Source organism: Arachis ipaensis, chromosome B7 (genome assembly GCF_059453495.1).
Source record: "Arachis ipaensis isolate K30076 ecotype BB chromosome B7, ASM5945349v1, whole genome shotgun sequence".
NCBI classification, from domain to species: domain Eukaryota; kingdom Viridiplantae; phylum Streptophyta; class Magnoliopsida; order Fabales; family Fabaceae; genus Arachis; species Arachis ipaensis.
The window spans coordinates 129,368,211-129,389,026 of NC_142442.1; the positions used below are offsets into that span (position 1 = coordinate 129,368,211).

Consider the following 20,816-nt stretch of genomic DNA (forward strand, 5'->3'; position numbering starts at 1 on the left):
TCAAATTCAAGTAAGAAGAGCACAAAGAATTCAGAATGAACTGCATCAATCTTGTAGGAGTAACTGAGAAGGAAATCAACTTCAGAACATGCAAAAATACATTAATGGGAATGTGGAGAAATTTTGAAAGAGTATTCAATTATTCATATTAGAAGTAAGCAAAAATAAAATTTTAATCAATTTCAAAATCAAAGAAAAGAGCTATAGATCCTTAAAAACGGGTCATGGAGCTTCAAAGGCCAACTGCTGAATCTTAAATTGTGTACACAAAATATGACAATTGAAGAGTTTGAGCACAATTTTATAGAATAATGAATTCAAATCCATAGATTACCTTTGGAGTTCATTAAAAAAGAAACACCAACAAATATCGGTGATATGATGGGCATCATGAAAGAGGTAGAGGATCCAATAAGAGACAACATTCTAGTTAGAAACTTTTTAAGAGATAGGGTGGCATTGAATGTGAAAGAGGCTCTCCCAACAGGTTTTTGGTTGGAAAGAAAGGACTTGTCAAACTGCTAAATTTTTTTTAAGTATGACTGACTTCAAAATAGTTACTGTCTCAACTGCAGAATACTTGTGCATGTACGAAAAGAATGTTCAGGAGAAACAACAATGGCGATCTGGGATCCTTCAAAGCCAAGATATACAATAGATTTAGGAACGAACCAAGTCAGAAATTTGAGCTACAGATATGATACAAGCAATAGGTCAGAAGAATGAATGGAACAAGAGGCAGAGGAGGAGGCACATAAGTTTCAAGAGGAAGGACGGTGCATAGTGTGTCAACAAGAGCCAGCACCTAGTTAGAAAAAAAATAATCTTAGGGAGAGACACAATCAATTAAGCGAGAAAATCATGAAGAAATAGAAGAGTAGAGAGCAGGAAAATCAGATTTTGATAGAGTAGTTGGAAGAAATCTCTAAAAATCAGGGATTGAATGAGAAGTATCTAGAAGAGTATGTTGCCGATCTAATAGAAGTAATGGAAAGGGTTACCAAGACAATTAGGAAGCGAAAGAATATAAGGGGAATGTGCCTGGATATAGGAGGCCTAAGTGAAAAAGATGACCAAACGAACAGCATGGAGGATTTATTTAGTCAGAGATATCCTATTTTGAACCTAAGGAACCATGATATAAATAAAAAATATGCCAATGAAACAAATAGCCCAACTCAAGGTCATAAACAATGGGAGGGAGGTGGTATAAGTAAGGAGCCCAGAAAATTAAATAAAATCTTAAAAAAAAAAGTTTAGGAGAAAGAACGAGGGATAGGAAGACATCTAGACAAGAGAGGGTATGAAAGAAAATGAGCTTCTAGGAAAGGATAGTAGTTACAGAATTATTAAAGGAGGATATTGGTGATGTAGTGATAAGAATGATGAAGATAGAAAGGAAGATAATGGAAAGAAAAAAGAAATTCACAAGACAAAGAACGATGGGGTATACATTGTGGAGCTGGCACATGAAGAAGAAGAAGAAGGAAGTAGAGAGGAGGAGACGATGACAAATAAACCAACATGATGGGAATTGGAATTGGTGAAAGGCATCAATAGCAAATTGAATTTTAAAAGAAAGAGAAGGGAGGAAGGAATACTCAGAATCATGGGAGAAGATGAAGGACATGAGAAAGATAAAGAAACTAGGAGCATTATAAAGAGGAGCAGTGTTGAAGGAACAAGCAAGGGAGAGGATGATGCACAAATGATGATTGTCCAAGAAGAGTTCAAGATCAGTTTTATGGCCAGGAGGTGGGTCTAATCCAACCCCACTGATAAACCCATATTTTATGATGTATTTTGTGCTCAAATTGAGTGTTTCTATCAATTCTTCACCCACTTATTCATGTAAATTGCATGATTTTACTATTCCTTCCTTATTTCATGATATATGTAAAAACATGTTTCCTATGCTTTAAAAATATTAATTTTAATTACCCCTTATTACCATTCGATACTGTGATTTGTGTGTTAAGTATTTTCAGGTCTCATAGGGCAGGAATGGCTTAAAGGACAGAAAGGAAACTTACAAAAATGGAAGAAAAATACAAAAATGGAGTTTTGAAGAAAAGGCAGTGACGCGAACGCATGGACAACGCGAACGCGTGCCTAGCGCGAAATGGCAGCGACGCGTACGCGTGGACGACGCGGACGCGTGCCTTGAGCATAACGCAATTCACGCGAACGCGTGACATACGCGAACGCGTGACATACGCCACGTACAAGAATCTGCAGAAAACGCCCCCAGCGATTTCTGGACCCTTTTTCGGCCCAAATCCAAGTCAGAAACACAGAATATAAGCCAGAGAATAAAGGAATCAAAGAACAGAACAACTTAGTGATAGAATAATAGATAATTTTAGGATTAGATGTAGTTTTAGAGAGAGAGGTTCTCTCCTCTCTCTTAGGATTATGATTTAGGATTTCTATTATGTTTAAGCTATGATCTCTTCAATCACAGGTTCAATATTCCTTTAATTTATTTTCTACTTTTATTTATTCCATTACCTTAATTGTCATTTATCTTTTCATTATTGATTTACAAACTTTCCATGTTAGATTTGAATATTCTATTTAATAATAATTGAGGTATTTCAGATTAATGATTGTTTTATTTATGATGCTTTCAATTTAATTTAGATCTATTTTCCCCTTTTGGCTTTGGTTAAGTAATTAGCAACACTTGAGTTATCAAACTCAGCTGTTGATTGAAATTGGAATTCTCTGTTGGTTAATTTGTACTCCAATAACTCTAGTCTTTCCATAGGAGTTGACTAGGACTTGAGGATCAAATTAATTAGTCCACTTAACTCTCCTTTGTTTAGCAAGGGTTAATTTAAGTGGGAGCAGAATCTAATTCTCATCACACCTGATAAGGATAACTAGGATAGGATTTCAATTTCTAATACCTTGCCAAGAGATTTTATAATTATTAGTTTATTTTTCTTGCCATTTAAATTACTTGTTCTCTATTTTAAAAACCCAAAAATACACCTTTTTTCCATAACCAATAATAAATCATTCTTCCTTGCAATTCCTTGAGAAGACGACCCGAGGTTTGAATACTTCGGTTATAAATTTTTATTGGGTTTTGTTACTTGTGACAACCAAAGTTTTTGTACGAAAGGATTCTTTGTTGGTTTAGAAACTATACTTACAATGCGATTATTTTTATAAAATTCTAAATTAGCAGGAATCTAATCGTCAAAATGGCGCCGTTGCCGGGAAATTGCAACTGTGTGCCTTATTATTGGTTATTGTAAATATTTTCTTTTACCTGTTTATTTGTTTTTATTTTTGTTTTTAATCTTTATTAGTACTGTGAGTTCTCACCCCCGTTGCTTTGAGTTTGGTTCTAATAATATTGAAAGGAATGGAAGCTTTAACAGGAACATGCATCAAGGTCAAAACAATCAGAGATGGACGGAGCCACGAGGATCTGATCAACCCTTTAGGCAACAACACCTTCCAAACTACCATGGACGACGACTATTCAACAATGCATGTCGAGACAATAGTTATGGTGGACCCTTTCGTAACAACCATCACCCACCAATTTACTACAGTCAAGAGCCATTCCGAGGTGCATACTAAGATGATAGATATGGTGGACTCCCCTGTAGTTACCGACAAGCCCCGCCATATACCTATGAACCACCTCCTCAACATAGCTATGAACCACCACACTCACAACCCCCTACTACCATTGACCTTCATATGACCTTAACCCTTATCCACTCCAATTCCAACCCAATTACTCCCAAGAACCACCACCTCCCAATGTACCATGTCCATATCCATCACCCCAAGAATCAAGGGAGCAACTCAAGGAAACATTTGAAAAATTTCATGCCACACTTCACCAATTGAATCAAGTGATAAATCGACTGCCTTCCCGACGTTCGGACACTCAAGGAACCCCCATGGCTTCAAATGGGCAATCTAATGAAGAACGCAGCATGAAGGAGATACTAGAAGCTCCAATGGATAGTAAAGAGCATGATTTTGTACTGGAACAAGTAGAGGAAGCTGAAATTGTCGAAGAAGAAGAATTGGCTGAAGACTTAGGAGATGCTGAACCTCTATGGGAATCCAGAATTGAGGAGAATTCTGTCAAGAATTTTGCAGTTAATGCTAAAGAGGATAGTGCACAACCCCCAAAGCAGGAATCTTATGAAGAGCTGGACAGAACAACTCCAGAGGCAAGTTTCCTTGACAATGATAATGAGTCAAGTCCTCATAGTAATGAACTTGCATCCGCAAGTGAATTCTTTGAGATGGAAGAATCTTCCCCAAGTGAATACGAAGATGATGCGAAGGTAGACTTTTCGCAACCTCCAACCTATGATTTGAGTGATGAGGAAGATATCGAAGACTTAGATCAAGATGTGGTTGAAATTAAAGAAGTTCGCAAGGAAGTGGAGGAATTCACAGAAGAACACAAGGGAGTAGAGCTTAAAAAACCACTGGAAACACATATCCCGAGGCCATTACCACCCAATACAAAATTCAAGTGGGTAAGATCCTTAGCCTTTATCTTTATTTTTCCACTTGAATATGGTTTGCTAGAAACAGACGGCCAGCTTAGAGCTCTTTGCAGCTTTAAGAGTAAAAGGGAAATGGTTCGTACTCAGAGCTAGTATGCAAGATTCAATAAGGTTCCACGCTTCAATTTGAAGTGCAAGGATTGGTTACGAGTTCAATTGAATGGGTCTCGGAAAATATTTGGTCATCTTGGTGAGAATACTATTTCCAAACCGCCCGCTGGAAAAATATAGATCGAGACAAAGGCGGATACAAAAGTAAAGTTTGGGATCCTGGAATTTATTCTGACATTCAACATCTCAGGAGCCTGAAAACATGTTTGAATTTGCTCAAAGGCTTTACATGCCTAGTTTGGGACTCCGGAGGCTGTTGGAATTCCAAACACTGGTGGAGATTTTTGGATGAATTCAAGCACAAGCCACCATAACAAAGGACTCCCCAAATGTCCAACTTAAGGACTTTAACTAAAAGTGCTAGGTGGGAGACAACCCACCATGGTATGATCGTTCCTTTTTCGATTTTAATTTTATTTCATTTTGTTTGTTTTTAAGTTTTATTTTATTCTATTTTTATTGAACCTGGAATTATTCATATCATCCACATTAGCATTGCATATTGCATACTGCATAATTGCACACAAAAAAATCCTTTTAGTTAAATAAGTAAATAAGGGGACAAAATTACCCCAATAATAAGTTTAATGATCAATGCATATGGAAGTAAAATAAAAAACAAATTTGGTACATGAGTATGTGACACAAAAGTGGGAAAATTGGGAAGACCATGATAGTTTTGAATTTTTATAAAGTATGTATATGTTAGGTGAGATCTTAGACTAATTAAGGATTCAACTTATAGCTCACTTAACCTTATATATATATCCTTACCTTTACCTTGGCCCCATTATAACCTTAAAAAAGACCTCATGATGTTTGTATGTACACATTGTATATTTGTTGATTGGTTAGATGAAGAACAAAGTTTTAGAAAGCAGGAATGGAAAAGAATAGAGTGATTAACCCCAAACACTGAGTGACTAGAGAGTAAACACAAAATCCAGTGAAGGGTTCAATAGCTCATCACCATATATCTCTGCTTAATTGTTTAATTACTTGCAAGTTTGTGAAATATTTTTACCCAACTCAATTGTGAAGGTGCTTTAACATGATATAGGCTTGGGTATATGATTCCTTGAATTTATGAATCAAATTAACTACACGAAAGCTATATATATATATATATATATATATATATATATATATATATATATATATATATATATATATATATATATATATATATATATATATATATATTCATGTAGGTAGCTTGCATTTAGAATAGATTGCATTGCATGAGATTCCACCATTCTAACTTTATCCTTTCTCTTGAATTTAGCATGAGGACATGCTATTGTTTAAGTGTGGAGAGGTTGATAAACCCATATTTTATGATGTATTTTGTGCTCAAATTGAGTGTTTCTATCAATTCTTCACCCACTTATTCATGCAAATTGTATGGTTTTACTATTCCTTATTTCATGATATATGTAAAAAAATGTTTTCTATGCTTTAAAAATATTAATTTTAATTACCCCTTATTACCATTCGATGCCGTGATTTGTGTGTTAAGTATTTTCAGGTCTCATAGGACAGGAATGGCTTAAAGGACAGAAAGAAAACATACAAAAATGGAAGGAAAACACAAAAATGGAGTTTTAAAGAAAAGGCAGCGACGCGAACGCATGGACAACGCGAAATGGCAGCGACGCGGACGCGTAGATGACGCGGACGCGTGCCTTGAGCAGAACGCAATTGACACGAATGCATGACTGACGCGTACGCGTGACAAGAAAAACTCCCAGACCATGCGAACGCGTGACCCACGCGAACGCGTGACAGACGCCACATACAAGAATCTGCAGAAAATGCCCCCAGCGATTTCTGGACCCTTTTTCGGCCCAAATCCAAGTCAGAAACATAGAATATAAGCCAGAGAATGAAGGAATCAAAGAACAAAACAACTTAGTGATAGAATAATAGATAATTTTAGGATTAGATGTAGTTTTAGAGAGAGAAGTTCTCTCTTCTCTCTTAGGATTAGGATTTAGGATTTCTATTATGTTTAAGTTATGATCTCTTCAATCACAGGTTCAATATTCCTTTAATTTATTTTCTACTTTTATTTATTCTATTACCTTAATTGTCATTTATCTTTTCATTATTGATTTACAAACTTTTCATGTTAGATTTGAATATTCTATTTAATAATAATTGAGGTATTTCAGATTAATGATTGTTTTATTTATGATGCTTTCAATTCAATTTAGATCTATTTTCCCCTTTTGGCTTTGGTTAAGTAATTAGCAACACTTGAGTTATCAAACTCAGCTGTTGATTGAAATTGGAATTCTCTGCTGGTTAATTTGTACTCCAATAACTCTAGTCTTTCCATAGGAGTTGACTAGGACTTGAGGATCAAATTAATTAGTCCACTTGACTCTCCTTTGTTTAGCAAGGGTTAATTTAAGTGGGAGCAGAATCCAATTCTCATCACACCTGATAAGGATAACTAGGATAGGATTTCAATTTCTAATACCTTGCCAAGAGATTTTATAATTATTAATTTATTTTTCTTGCCATTTAAATTACTTGTTCTCTATTTCAAAAACCCAAAATACACCTTTTTTCCATAACCAATAATAAATCATACTTCCCTGCAATTTCTTGAGAAGACAACCCGAGGTTTGAATACTTCGGTTATAAATTTTTATTGGATTTTGTTACTTGTGACAACCAAAATTTTTGTACAAAAGGATTCTCTGTTGGTTTAGAAACTATACTTACAACGCGATTATTTTTATAAAATTCTAAATTAGCAGGAATTTAATCGTCACCCACCCAGAGACATAAGTCTCCTTAGTTGGAACTATCATGGGGTAGCGGCACCCGCGACAGAATTGGAATGATTGGAATTATATAAGAAATTAAAACTAGTCGTCATGTTCCTCATAGAAACTAGAGTTAAGGAATGTAAAATTAAAAGACTTAGAAGGATATTACGTTTTGAAGACTCTTTCTACATACGAGCCCGGGTTATCCGGAGGTCTTGCTCTAGTTTGAAATAAAAGTTTGAAAGTTGATATTACTCTTGTAGTCATAGATATATTAGTGCGCATATTAAAGATAATATAGGAAATATTTGGGACTACTTTTTTTATGGGGATCAAATTTTTAGGAAAAAAAAAACAACAATGGCAGAACTCACAACTAATAACACGGGATTAACAGGTCCTAAGCTTTCCATTTGAGATTTTAATGATATTCTAAACTAAGATGAGAAGATCGGTCTGTACCCGAAGCCAAGGGAGCAAATGCAGGAATTTAAAATGTTTGTGGATAGTAATAATCTCATGGATATGGAGCTAAAAGGTAACAAATATACTTGGTTTAGTAATCCAAGAAATAGTTTTGTTGCCAGGGAGAGAATAGATAGAGCCATAACAAATTGGGAATGGTGGAGGATATATCAACACACATCAATGGAAGCTTTCCCAGCTATAAGTTGTGACCACATTCCAATTTTACTCAAGTTTGGACAAAAAAAGATGCAATAGTTTTTTTAAATATGAGACTTTTTAGAAAGATCATCAGGAGTCCTCACCTCCGAGAATTGCCAACGACAATGGAACAAAACTTGCAAATCTTCGTCGCTGCTTATAACGAACGAATCGTACTTCACATCATCCCGCAAAACGAAAATCAGAATTCTGTAGAATAACTTCTCCACCCGTTTCACGCCTTACAGCTCCAGTTTTCAGATTATAGTATTCTCAAACTCGGTGAAACTCATTGAAGGTTTGAGAAAAACACTAAACGAATCCTTATCAGTAAACTTAATTCCGGAACACTTTTTTTCTTAATTGATCCTCTATAGTGCACCAAAACTAAAAAACGAATTAAGCTCGTTTGATTTACTAGGAACCCTCACCATGCATGCATAAATCGAATGAGTATGATTCGATTTGCATGAAAAGCTACTAAATCGAATATGGCTATTTCGTTTTACTATCAACGAACCTAAATCGAGTATGCCTGCATCGATTTACATAGAAATAACCTTTAGGAACATGCACGTAATGTTTTTTCGTTTGGGTGATTTGCGTAAATTTGGGTTGGCATTGGTTTATTTAGGTTTTTTACCCTATATATATATATAGGCATTCAAACTTAACAATTTCAATATCAAAATACATAGTAATTAACATAATACTACAATTATAATAGGTACTATAGAACACACATTCAAATCCTTCACAAGTATGCATCTAGTTCAACATAAAATACACAATCACACAATCAAAGCTTCATATAACACAACCGAAAAAAAATAACAAAGCAACAATTAAATGTTCTAATAAACTAAAAGTATAAAACTGAAATCCTTCAATATCTTCATCTTTCATGGCATCAACATTATCATCTTCACCATCTTTATTAGAAACATTATTTCTTTCAATTTCAGGTTCAACACGGCTAACAGAATCATCATCATTCACATGTTTATGTTCTTCCTCTATTAAATTTTGTTGTGGATCCCCAATGAACTCATTCTCACCTCCCTCACCCATGTTGAATTCATTACTATTCATACTTGGAATAATAAATTCATTACTATTTAGATCATCATTAGTATTGTCATTCGTTGGCAGGTGAGAATGCTTAATACTTTCAGCAATATTCTCATTAACATCTTTAGTTATCCACTCATCATCAGAATGCACTGTTCCAAATTCAAGTTTCAAAATTTTTCTAATTTGCTTGCCCTTTAATTTCAAATTATACATCACATAAACTAAGTCATTCATTTTTTTATGCAACCGATGTCTTCTCTTTGTATGAACCTAAAAACATATAATACCAATAGTTAATAAATACACAAAAATCAAAATTAAAATAAATGAAGAATAGTTCTAGGAATCACCATTTCGAATGTACTCCAATTACACTCACAATCAGATGAACTACAAGTTAAGCTTAGAATTCAAATAGCAAACTTCTTTAATTCTAGACAACTATCTCCATAAAGTCCCACCACTCAGCAGGTAGCATGATCTTTCTACTACTCTTTGCAGTTTCATTGCCAAAGAGGTCTCTAGCATAATGAAAGTCAGAAAGTTGTAGACCAATCTTTTTCTTTTCTTCCTGGTTTGGAACCAAATTTTTCAAACAAGTATATAGACCAATCTTAATGTCAACATCATCAACCATGAAATTAGGTTCATAGCGATAATGAGGATTAAGATAATATGTAGCAGCATGCAATGACCTATGCAGTTGGCTTTCCCACCTCGCATCAATAATTTTCCATATAGGTTCATAACTAAAAAAAAACAATGCAAATGAATAAGAATAAAAAAATCAAATAAATAACTGAATATAATAAGAAAACATGGTAACATGATACATTGATAATCAAATATTAAGAAAGTTAATTAGTCAAGATTACCTTTTTTTTAACACAACCAAAGTTAGTCTTGATTGTTTCTTTGGCTTTTCTCATGCCTTCAAATATGAAATACATGGCTGGTTTTTCATCTGAATCTATCAAGCGAAGGACTGTAATGAAAGGAGCAGCAGCCTTGAGGCATATGACAATATTCTTCCACAGCCTACTATCCAAGGCCATGTTTTGGATTTTTATTCCTTCTGACGTTGATGCAACCTTAGTTGTCTTCCAAGCATTAGAAATAAACATAGTCATCAATGGTCCTTTATTATCATGAAGACAAGTGAGAGTCAAATAGACAGTGAAAAATCTTGTGGCACCTAGCCGAAGCAAGTCCTTTCCCTTTGTAAAATTTTTCAACATGCTAATGAGCATAATCCTGTAGTAGATAGAAGTGGTGATTTTTCTTCCTTTTTTTATGGTTGCTTCATGCACCTTTAACTTTTCAAAATCTTTTAATATCAAATCAATGCAGTGTAGAGCACATGGTGTCCAATACAAACTTTTTCTAGTCTCTATTAATTTTTCTCCAGCAGTTTTATAATTAGCAGCATTGTTTGTAATAATTTGGACCACATTCTCTTCGCCAACAAATTTTATAGCATCTTATAGTATTTTGAGAACTTTATCCGTTGTTTTTAATATGTCAGAAGTGTCCAATGAATAAAGAAAAAATGTTCCTTTGGGGCTGTTCACCAAGAAGTTACAAATACTATGCCTTTTTTTATCTGTCCATCCATCTGACATGATTGAACAACAAGTTCTCTTCCACTCTTCCTTAAACTCTATAAGTATTTCATCAACATTGGTCACTACTTTCTTTGATTGAGTTTATCTTAACTCATGGTAAAAAGGGAGTTTGTAGCCAATTCCATATCTTCCAATCATCTCACAAAATTTTAAAAACTCGGGATTCTTAATAACACTGAAAGAAATAGCACTTGTATAGAAAAATATAGCACATTGTTGATCACATTGTTCTTTTAAATCCTTCTTCATCATTTGATTTATTGTTGATTGAACTTGAGCCCCTTTTCCTTTTGTGACAAAGTTGCGCATATCTTTTCCCTTTTGTTGAGAATTGTCCTTTTTCTTTTCTTTTTCTATTTGCTCAGGATAATCCTTATCATCACCAAATCTTCTCTAATGATGCTTCTTTAGCCTCCATACAGACTTTCAACATCACAGCCTTAACTTCTTCAGGTACTGAAGCACAAGGCTCTGAATCCTCTTTAGTATCGGCAAGATGATGCTTGAACCTATAAATTCTTCCGTTTATAGTCTTTGAGTAATAATTACACTTTACTTTTTTTACCATTGCCTTGAACATCAATCTCATGTTTCCATCCTATATCACTTCTATTTCTGGTTGCATTTTTTCTCCTAGAAATAGTAGGTCTAGGAATACTAGGAACTGAAGACCTCTTCCTGAACCAACATTCTCAAACATTTTGTGTTTTTATCCCTAAATCAACAAATGAACAAACTAATAATTAATTTAGCAAAGTTATCCACTTATCCTTATCCATCTCTGAATAATGATTAGAAATTATGAAATATGAATTAACAAAGTTGATAAATTCAGATTTCAGAGTTTCAGACATTCAAATTCAATAACAACTAACTAACACTCGCAAGTAACAACGACAAATTACAAAATGCAACAATTCAGAACAAACTAAACTTACACTAACAAGTAACAACTACAAAATACAGCAATTCAGTAACTAATTTTTTTTAAACATACCTGAATGGCTGAATGGAGTAGGCTCAGCTGACATTGAGGAACCAGGCATTGTTGTGCTGTGTAGACAGACAAGTGACGGGCTGACAGCACGAATGGCGGAAGTGCAACGACCGACAGAGGACACGACGAACGACAGCAGCATGGCAGACAGAAGAGGCTCCACGAATCCACGTGCTTTGATGCAGAACATGGTCAACAGAGAGAAGAATTAGAGAGTGAGAGCAAGAGAACGGTGGAAAGGGAGACAGTGATGAGCTATCTGGGGAACGACGAATGGCAAACGATAGTGAGGGACGGAAGGCAGCGAGGGACGGATGACGAAACGTGAAGAAGGCTTTAAGAAGAGAGTGAGTGCGAGCAAAGTGAGGGGTTTAGCTGTTTAGGGTTACGTTGCTACCTTTCTTTTTTTTGGCCCAAAACAGTGCTATTTTGGCTAAAAAAGCCAACCAAATCCAACTCTCTGACTCGCTCATAAACTCGCGAGTTTGGCTGAGTTTATGTGCGTCTACCCGAGTCTATCCAAAAATGAGTTTGTGTCCAAGTTAACTCGATTTCACTACCTAAACTCGTAAACTCGTACGAGTTTACGAGTTAACCCACGAGTTTGACAACAATGGGGGAGACTAAAGTCGTTTTAATTCCAAAGATAAGGCAACTGGAAAGCTTAAATTAGTTAAGACCTATTAGCTATTTTAATTTTTTCTACAAAATTATTTCAAAGATTTTGGTGAATAGGCTTAAGAGCATGTTGGACAAAATAATGTTCCCTATTCAAAGTGCCTTTATGCAAGAGAGATACACTCAAGACAATATTCTCATTGTGTAGGAGGCTTTCCCTAGCTTGACAAGAAAGGGAAAGGGAACTCTAATTGCTTAGCAATCAAACTTAATATGAATAAATCATATGATAAGCTTGAATAGAATTTTATTGAGAAAGTTTTGGTAGCATTTGGGCTTCATAGCAAGTGGGTCAGGATGTGCATGGAATGTGTTATGAGTACAACTTACAGATTCAAAATTAATGATGACTTATCAAATGAGATCAATCAACATAGAGGGTTAAGACAAGGTAATTTGCTCTCTCCCTATCTTTTCATTCTAGCATCAGAGGTCTTCTCTATTCTTATCAGAGGTTTTCTCTCCCCAATAGACCTTTTGTTTGCAAATGACTGCATTATCTTTAACAAGAAAACAAGGAGAAAATTTATCAAATTATTCTTATTTTGAATAAATACACTAAGGCTTTAGGATAGAGGAGCAACTTAGACAAATCAGGGATCACCTTTAGTCAATAAATGCCTATTCAACCCAGGATGGAAACAGAGGACATCATGGGTATAGCGGCTTAGGATGACCCGAGAAATATTTGGGGCTTCCAACTCAATGGGGAAGGTCAAAGAATAAAGTTTTAGCGTGGATTGAGAAAAAATGTTAGAGCTAAAATGGATGGATGGATGGAGAAACTGTTAAATCAAGCAAGAAAGAAAGTTTTAATCAAGTCGGTCATTCAAGCTATCCCAACTTATGCAATGAATGTGATGTTGTTCCCAAAGAATTTTTGTGGAAGATTAAGTGCTAAAATTGAAAAGTTTTGAGAGGCATCAGGGGACAAAGATAGAGGCATACATTGAAAAAGTTAGAGTATAACTAGTAAAGGTAAGGTTGATGGAGGGCTTGACTTCAGGGATTTTCAATGTCAAAACATTGCGCATCTTGCTAAACAAGCTTGGAGGATTATAGAGAATCTAGAAGCATTATGGGTGAGAATAAGAGCATAAGAGAGGCATCTTGGACTTAGAAGAGCATTTTAATCGAAAGGAATTTCTTAAAGAGACAAGGCAGATGGAGCATTGGGGAAGGTTCTAAGATCAAAATTTGAGAAGATAAGTGGATATTAGGGCTAGACAGAATTCAATGTAGAAGGAATCCTAATATTCACTTAGTGAGAGATCTTTTAAGAGAGGGTGTATGGTTGAATGAACATAAAATTAGTGAGATATTCCCAAATGAGATAAAGAAAAAGATTTTGCAAACTCTAATCAACCGAACTAATAGAGGAGACGAACTTATATGGCCTTATAGATGGGTTACCATGCGGTGAAAAAAGAGCAATCAGATTAAGAGGGGAATGTTCCGTTAACTAGTACAGATTTTAGAGACTTATGTAAAGATATATGGAATCTCTAGATCCCATAAAAAATTAAATTTTTTCTATAGAAAGCAATACATAATATCATTCATGTCAATTACAATTTATGCAAAAAAAAAAAGGAACTGCTAACGATCCTAAATGTCAAATTTGCATGGAAGAAGTGGAAACGATTTAGCATGTTCTGTTGCTCTGTTCATGGACAAAAACAGTATAGTTCGGCAGACAAACTCATTGTTTTCCAACCCTAGAATCAATAATAAGATTTGGTGCATGGCTAATGGAGATGTTCTAAAAAATAAAAACACAAGGAAGAGAGGATAACAAAATCAAGATGGTCAGGATTGGATTCATCAGTTGGGAGATATGAAAAGCTAGAAATAATACAATTTTCAACAAGCAGAAATCAATCCACAAGTAACAATTATAAAAGTAAACATGATGGAATCAAAATTCAAAGCAGCTAACAGAACAAGAGAAACAACTCAAGCAAATACAATAGTACAATCAAGGAGAAGGGACAAGAAGGTTAACTAGAGACTACCTTCAGAAGATTGGGTCAAAGTAAATGTTGTTGCAGCATACCAAAACCAAACAGGGGAGGGTGCCTTATCAGTAGCAATCAGAGATTGGACAGGAAAAATCATCACCAGAACAACAGGGAAGATCAAGGTCTCGTCTAGTCTAGCAGCAGAGGCATATGCAGTTAGGGAAGCACTAATTTTGGCAAGAAATCTTCAAATAGAGCAAGTAATGATTGAATCTGATAGTCTCATCTTAGTCGAAGTTGTGAAATCGAAGGCTAGGATTGGGGATATAGAACCAATTCTTATAGATATACAATGGTTAGCTTCGGAAAACCCAAGAATTGGTTTCACGTTGATTCCAAGGGAAGAAATTTTCTAGCGCATCAAATAGCAAAAAAGTGTGTGACGGGTGAACTAACAGAAGATTGGACATGGAATTTGCAAGAAAATTTATAACAAATAGCATCCTCAGAAGCTCAGGGCTTGAATAAATGTAACCGCAGGGGGTCCAACCGAGGGCCAAGGAATATGGGAAAAAACAGAGAATCTGGTTATCGGAGATGGGAGGACAATGGACCGGACCAGAAGACTTGACAAAGGAGCTACGTCAGAAGGTGATGGAGAATCATTTCTTGGCGACACTGAGAGGGCAACTCGGGGTTTTGGCGTCAACCAGTTTGGAAAGGCAGGTGGATTCCAAAATCAGAGGAAGACCACAGGTGGTGCAATGTCCAGTGGCATAGAGAGAGGGAACAAAATGCTACATTTCGACTGGAGGGCGATAAGCGCAAACCTTCATGGAAACTCGACGGTAAAATTACTTCAACAGGGGAAACAATGGAAGAAAAATAGAATATGCAGTGGGTATCACAGCAACCATTTCAGAAGAGCTGATGGTGATCGATACCAATTGGCGAAGACTTCTTCAATGTCGGTGATTTTGGGCTTCAAGCGTCATAGGCGATGCAAGCGATGATAGTAAGGTAGGCGAGTACAGGAATGCAGACGTGGGTGAAGTTGCGACCAAGGATAATGACGCAGGTGAAGGTAACAATGTGGACGACTGCGGCATGGAAAGCGGAGACAGTGACAGAAGTGTTTTTCGAAGGAGATGAAAATCGCACCTCAGTGCATTTCTGAAAGGAGTTTTAGAAGTTAGGTCGGATTGGGATATGGAGCTTCGTTTTCCTTTGGATCTGGATCGGTTGTTAGCCTCTGTCCTGAAAAAAACCAATGAATATCAATATTCATTGGAAGTATCCTGTGATTTATTAGAGTATAAATCTCTGGATAAAAATATTTTTAAAATCAGTATTTATAGGTAGATTGAGAGCGAATAGTTGTTATAAAGAGTGCCTCGTGTGTAAAATCTGAAGAAAGTTAATTAAGTAAATTAATTAATTGAAACTCTGTTAATTGGAATTAAGATGCCTGAAATATGTAAAAATATTAAAATTTATAATTTAGTGATGTAACGGTAAAAATGAATTAAGAAAATTAAATTGAGCGCAAAGATATAATGATTTTGGGAAAAATGCGTACCAGCATTAAAATAACTGTACCGGCTTAGAGATGTACAATACTGCGAGTGAGAAAATTAATTATGAGGGAGAAAGATCAAGAAATCAAAATTTACAATTTGGAAAAACAAAAATATTTAGGATACAAATTAAAACACTAATCTTAAAAGTTTTGACCCAAAATTGAGCTAACAGGCTAAAACGATTGAATCGGGTCCATGTTGGGCCCAAGTCCAAGGCTTATAAGCCTTTCTCTTAGCACATTTCAGCATTTTATTTCCCCATTTCATAGGGAGTTGCTGAAATAGAGAAGAGAAGGAGAGAAAAGAGAGGTGAGAGCAAACCCTAACCCTCACCACCTTCAATCCTCCATAACTTCTGCTCTGAAGCTTTGATTGTCGCACCGTTTGCAGCCATGTAAAGCTTGTCTCCTCCTCTTTAATTCTATCTAAATAGTTTGGTGAGTAACTTGAAATTTCAGCTCTAGTTTTTCATTCAAAGCTAATTTAGTGTTTGAGTTTGGGTATTGAGGGTTCTTGGTGATTTTAATGTTATACGGGTTCTCTAGCTTGTGTTTTTGGTGGTTTTCATCACTCATTTTAGTGGATAAAGGTAAGGATCCTATTTTCCCTCTTAGGTAATCAATTTATGTAAACCCTAGTTTTTGATATTGTACCAAATTGTATGATATGATATTAGATTGAGTATTTGAAAGCTTGATTTGGTGAATTTGTGGAGATTGGACTTAGATGTCGGTGAGAGTCGAATTGAGGCTTGGAAGTTTGAAGGGAAAAAGCTCAAAACTACGACATTAAGGTATGGATTTAAGTTTCGGATAAGTACCATGTAATGTGACATGAAATCCTAGGCTAGTGGACCTAGGATTATTGTTGAATTTTTGTGGTTGGTTGTTTGGTTTAATGGAATTATGATATATGTTGGTTGATGATTGAGTTTGAATGAGATTGAATAAATATTGTGAATTTATTGCTTATTGAGGCATTGATATAGAAATTAGGTCGAAGGCCGTGATAGGGTGAAGAATCCCCTATGAGGTAAGTTGAGATAAGTGGTGTTAAATATTGTATGAGAATGAGATATTTGATGATGATTGGTTGTGAATTTTGTTTGTACAAGTGTGTATGTTGAGGTTGTCTTGAGAAATTGATTAAATAGGTGTTGAATGATTAGAAAGGGTAGAGAATTGATAAATGTATGTTGAGGGAGTTTAAAAGTGGTATTGGAATGATTTTTGAATTGAATTGGAATTGAAAATTGGTGAAAATTGTTGTGCAGAAATGTTTGGGTAAAAACAGATTTTTGACGAAATTCGACAGGTCATAGCTTATCCCTCGAACCTCTAAATTTTTTTGGAACTTGTTTTAAATAAAAATTTGGTTTGTCTATTTTGTGACGTTCAAAGAACAGACAAAAAACGAATTTTAACGAAAAGTTATGAATGTTTAAAAATCTGGTTTCAAAATTGAATTCTACAGAAGTTGCAAAATTTTTAGGTCATGCGTAGCACTCCAGAATTTAAAATATTTCATGCGAGTACCATGTGAGTACCATGCATATGCGTAAAAGTGGACTCGCCTCATGCGTACGCACGACCACCCTATTTTCGGAAAATGTGTTTTTTTTAACTATTTTAGCCTATCCAATCCACTTTTAACCCCTGTAAACCCCAATTAAGGTCTATTAACTAGTTCTTAGACTTTGAAATAAGTGCGAGCACATTGAATGGGTTAAATTGATATTGAGAGAGAATGTGGAGTAGAGGATCTATATTAATGATGAGTTGATATTATTAAAATGATATGATGATGACGGGGATTATGTGTATGTATATATCTATAAATACTTAAGATGTTGAGATATGATTGAGAATGATAATGATTATGATGAATTATGACTAAAAATCAATTGATAAGTGTTTGAGTTTCTTGGGTAGATGCAGTGGTTCACTCTACTTGCTCCAAGTTGATATTGGAATGAATTTGAAGTGATTGAAGGGAATGAGTTGCCATGTTTAAATGATGAGGATGAGTTAGATTGATATGAGGCTCCCTGGGCAGATGTAGTGGTTCGCCCCACTTGCTCCAGGTTGAGATTTGGGGCTCCCTGCGTAGATGCAGTGGGTCACTCTACTTAGAGCTAGCAATTCATACCCTACCCGCACCTCATATATAACACATATTTTATTAAAAAATAGGTATATAGTGAAGGAAGTAAAAGTTGAACCCACAACCTCTCTTATGTAATGACTTACAATAAGTGAACAATCACTAAACTAATTAGTTAACTTAGTAATTTAGAGCATTAGTTTTTTATTTTTTATGTTATTAATATGTATAAAATTTGAAATGATTGAATTTTATATTTACTTTGAAAAAATTTGATATTTCTGCGAGTAGGGTAGGGTAGGGTAGGGTTTAGAACTTTAGGGTACGGGTAGGATTAGGGTTGAGTGATTCTCAACCCGCGGGTAGGGTTAGGGTAGAGTCCAAACCCTACCCTACCATACCCATTGCCAGCCGACTCTACTTGCTCTAGGTTGAGATTGGGATGAGTTGAAAGTGATTGAAGGGATAAATTGATATAGTTAGATTATGAGAATAAGTTTGATTGAGATGATTTGAGCTTCCTGGGTAGACACAAGGATTGTAGCTTTGTTCCGCTTACTCCAGGTGAGTAATTGAACTCCCAGGATAGATGCAAGGGTGTAGTTCGCCCCACTTGCTCCTGGTTGAGAATGATACCTCCCGGGGTAGATGCAAGGGTGTGGTTTGCCCCACTTGCTCCTGGTTGAGATGATTGAAACTCCTTGGATAGACGCAGTGGCTCGCCCCACTTGCTCTGGGTTGAGATATTTGAGATTTTGTTGACTCTCCGTCGCAAGATGTGACCAGACACTTAGATCTTTCCGGATAGTTTCCTCTAAGGAAAATGAATACCACTTGGGGATGTGCACACCGAGGGACTGTCCAGGATTCACTACCAGACATATATGTTGGGTTTTTACCTATATAATCGACAGATGAGCTCATTGCCGTAGGCAAACATGCATCATTTTCATTTGTGTGTATTGATTGGGTGTGCATCTGGTCTTTGGTTTGCCTTCTTGATTAACTGTATCTATATGCTATTTGCTCTAATTGCTTTATCTGTTCTCTCTATTTGTATATTCCTTGTATTGCTTTGTATGTGTTTAAACAACTAAGAGATCTCTTATGCTGGCAGTGGTGACACTGAAGGTTGTTCCTGATTTGAATATGGTGATTGGAGGTTTGTGGAAAGCTGCATTTTGATACTAAATTACTGAATCATATGCTGATAGACTGTGATATTGAAAGGAGAAAGGCCGAGAGATGAAATTGAGAGAATGAGATTATGAATTACTAGTATAGTGGAATGCTTAGGTTAATTACCTTAATTTGGATTAGTGAGAACCCTAGGCTTGGATCAATGAGACGTTGAAGATTAAGATTGCTTAGAGAGTTCCTGTTACCTTATATTGTATCGATTCGGCACTTTTACCCTACTGGGAACCCCCTTGGGTTGGGTTCTCACTCATACATTATCTTTGTTTTCCAGATGCAGGTCCTAGCGCTCCTCAGTGAGTGAGAGTTCTATTTGGAAGATAGCGAAGAAGACTTTTGTTTCCATTTTGGTTTTAGAATCTCTCCTTCTTTTGAAAACACTTATATGATGTATTTATTTTAAAGACTTGCCTATAGAGAAGTGAGTGTTCAAGCAACCAAACTAATATAGGCTCAAGATGTGAATTTGCAGGAGAGGTGAGTGTTCAATTAAGCTCCTGTCTCTTCTTAAAGTGGGGTTTATACTCTACAATCCTGAATAATTTTGGCATCTCACTATCCTTTGAATCAGAGAAATGTCACTGTCATTTGGAATGAGAATCCGGATAATATTGTGAATTCTCTGGCCTTTATACTTTAGTTTAATCCTTGAACACATCAAATTTCTTTCATTCTCTTTTCTTTGGTGCTTCGCACCTTGAGCCTTGCCGTAACTTTAAATGCTTTGTCTTAAGCTTTAATTGACACAAAAACACCACAAGTACTTAACTGGGGAACTCTCTTTAGGTTCTAATTTTTCTTTCAGTTACTTCCAGACAATGGTGCTCAAAGCCTTTGGCATACTCTGTTAAATGTAACTGATCTCGACTCTTAGTGCTCTGTCTCAAGGATTATTTGACACATTTACACTACAAGCATATGACTAGGAAAACAACTCTTTGAGCTTTTAATCATGTCTGATCTCTCTAGTCGTTGATGCTCAGAGCCTTGGACCTTGCTTTTATTTTTCTTTTGCTGTTTCTTTTGCTTCAAGGATTAAGCTTTTGTTTACTTCATAGAATTCATAATAGTTCTCTAAATTCTTGTTCCTCATGCACCAACATCCTTTTATTCAAATTCAAATACGCACTGTTCATATCATGCATTCAGAATCACAGATAATACCACCACATCCAAGTAAATAAGACTACTCTTTAATATAAACTCAATTTCTCATGCAATACATCACTTCTTTTCTTTTTCTTTTTAGATTTAAGCTCAGTGAGCGGTACATGAGACATCTCTTCAATTAAAAGATAAATAACAGAAATTTCAAAATAACATAATTAAACTAGAAATAGGACTCAGAATTACTAAAGATCATGCAAACATTCAAGTAAAATAGTAGAAAATGGGAATATAACATAATAAGAATGGAAGGAAAAATAGAATGAAAGGAACTCAACCACCTCAGTTATTCTAGTGGCCGTCTCATTCTTCAGGATGTACTCCTCT

The 20,816-nt window shown here is 35.6% G+C and overlaps 1 pseudogene; it reads right to left on the minus strand.

Annotated features, from left to right (window-relative positions):
* Positions 1-9,614: 9,614 nt before the first annotated feature.
* LOC148554100 (uncharacterized) lies at positions 9,615-11,993 on the minus strand (annotated as a pseudogene).
* Between the last annotated feature and the right edge of the window lie 8,823 nt (positions 11,994-20,816).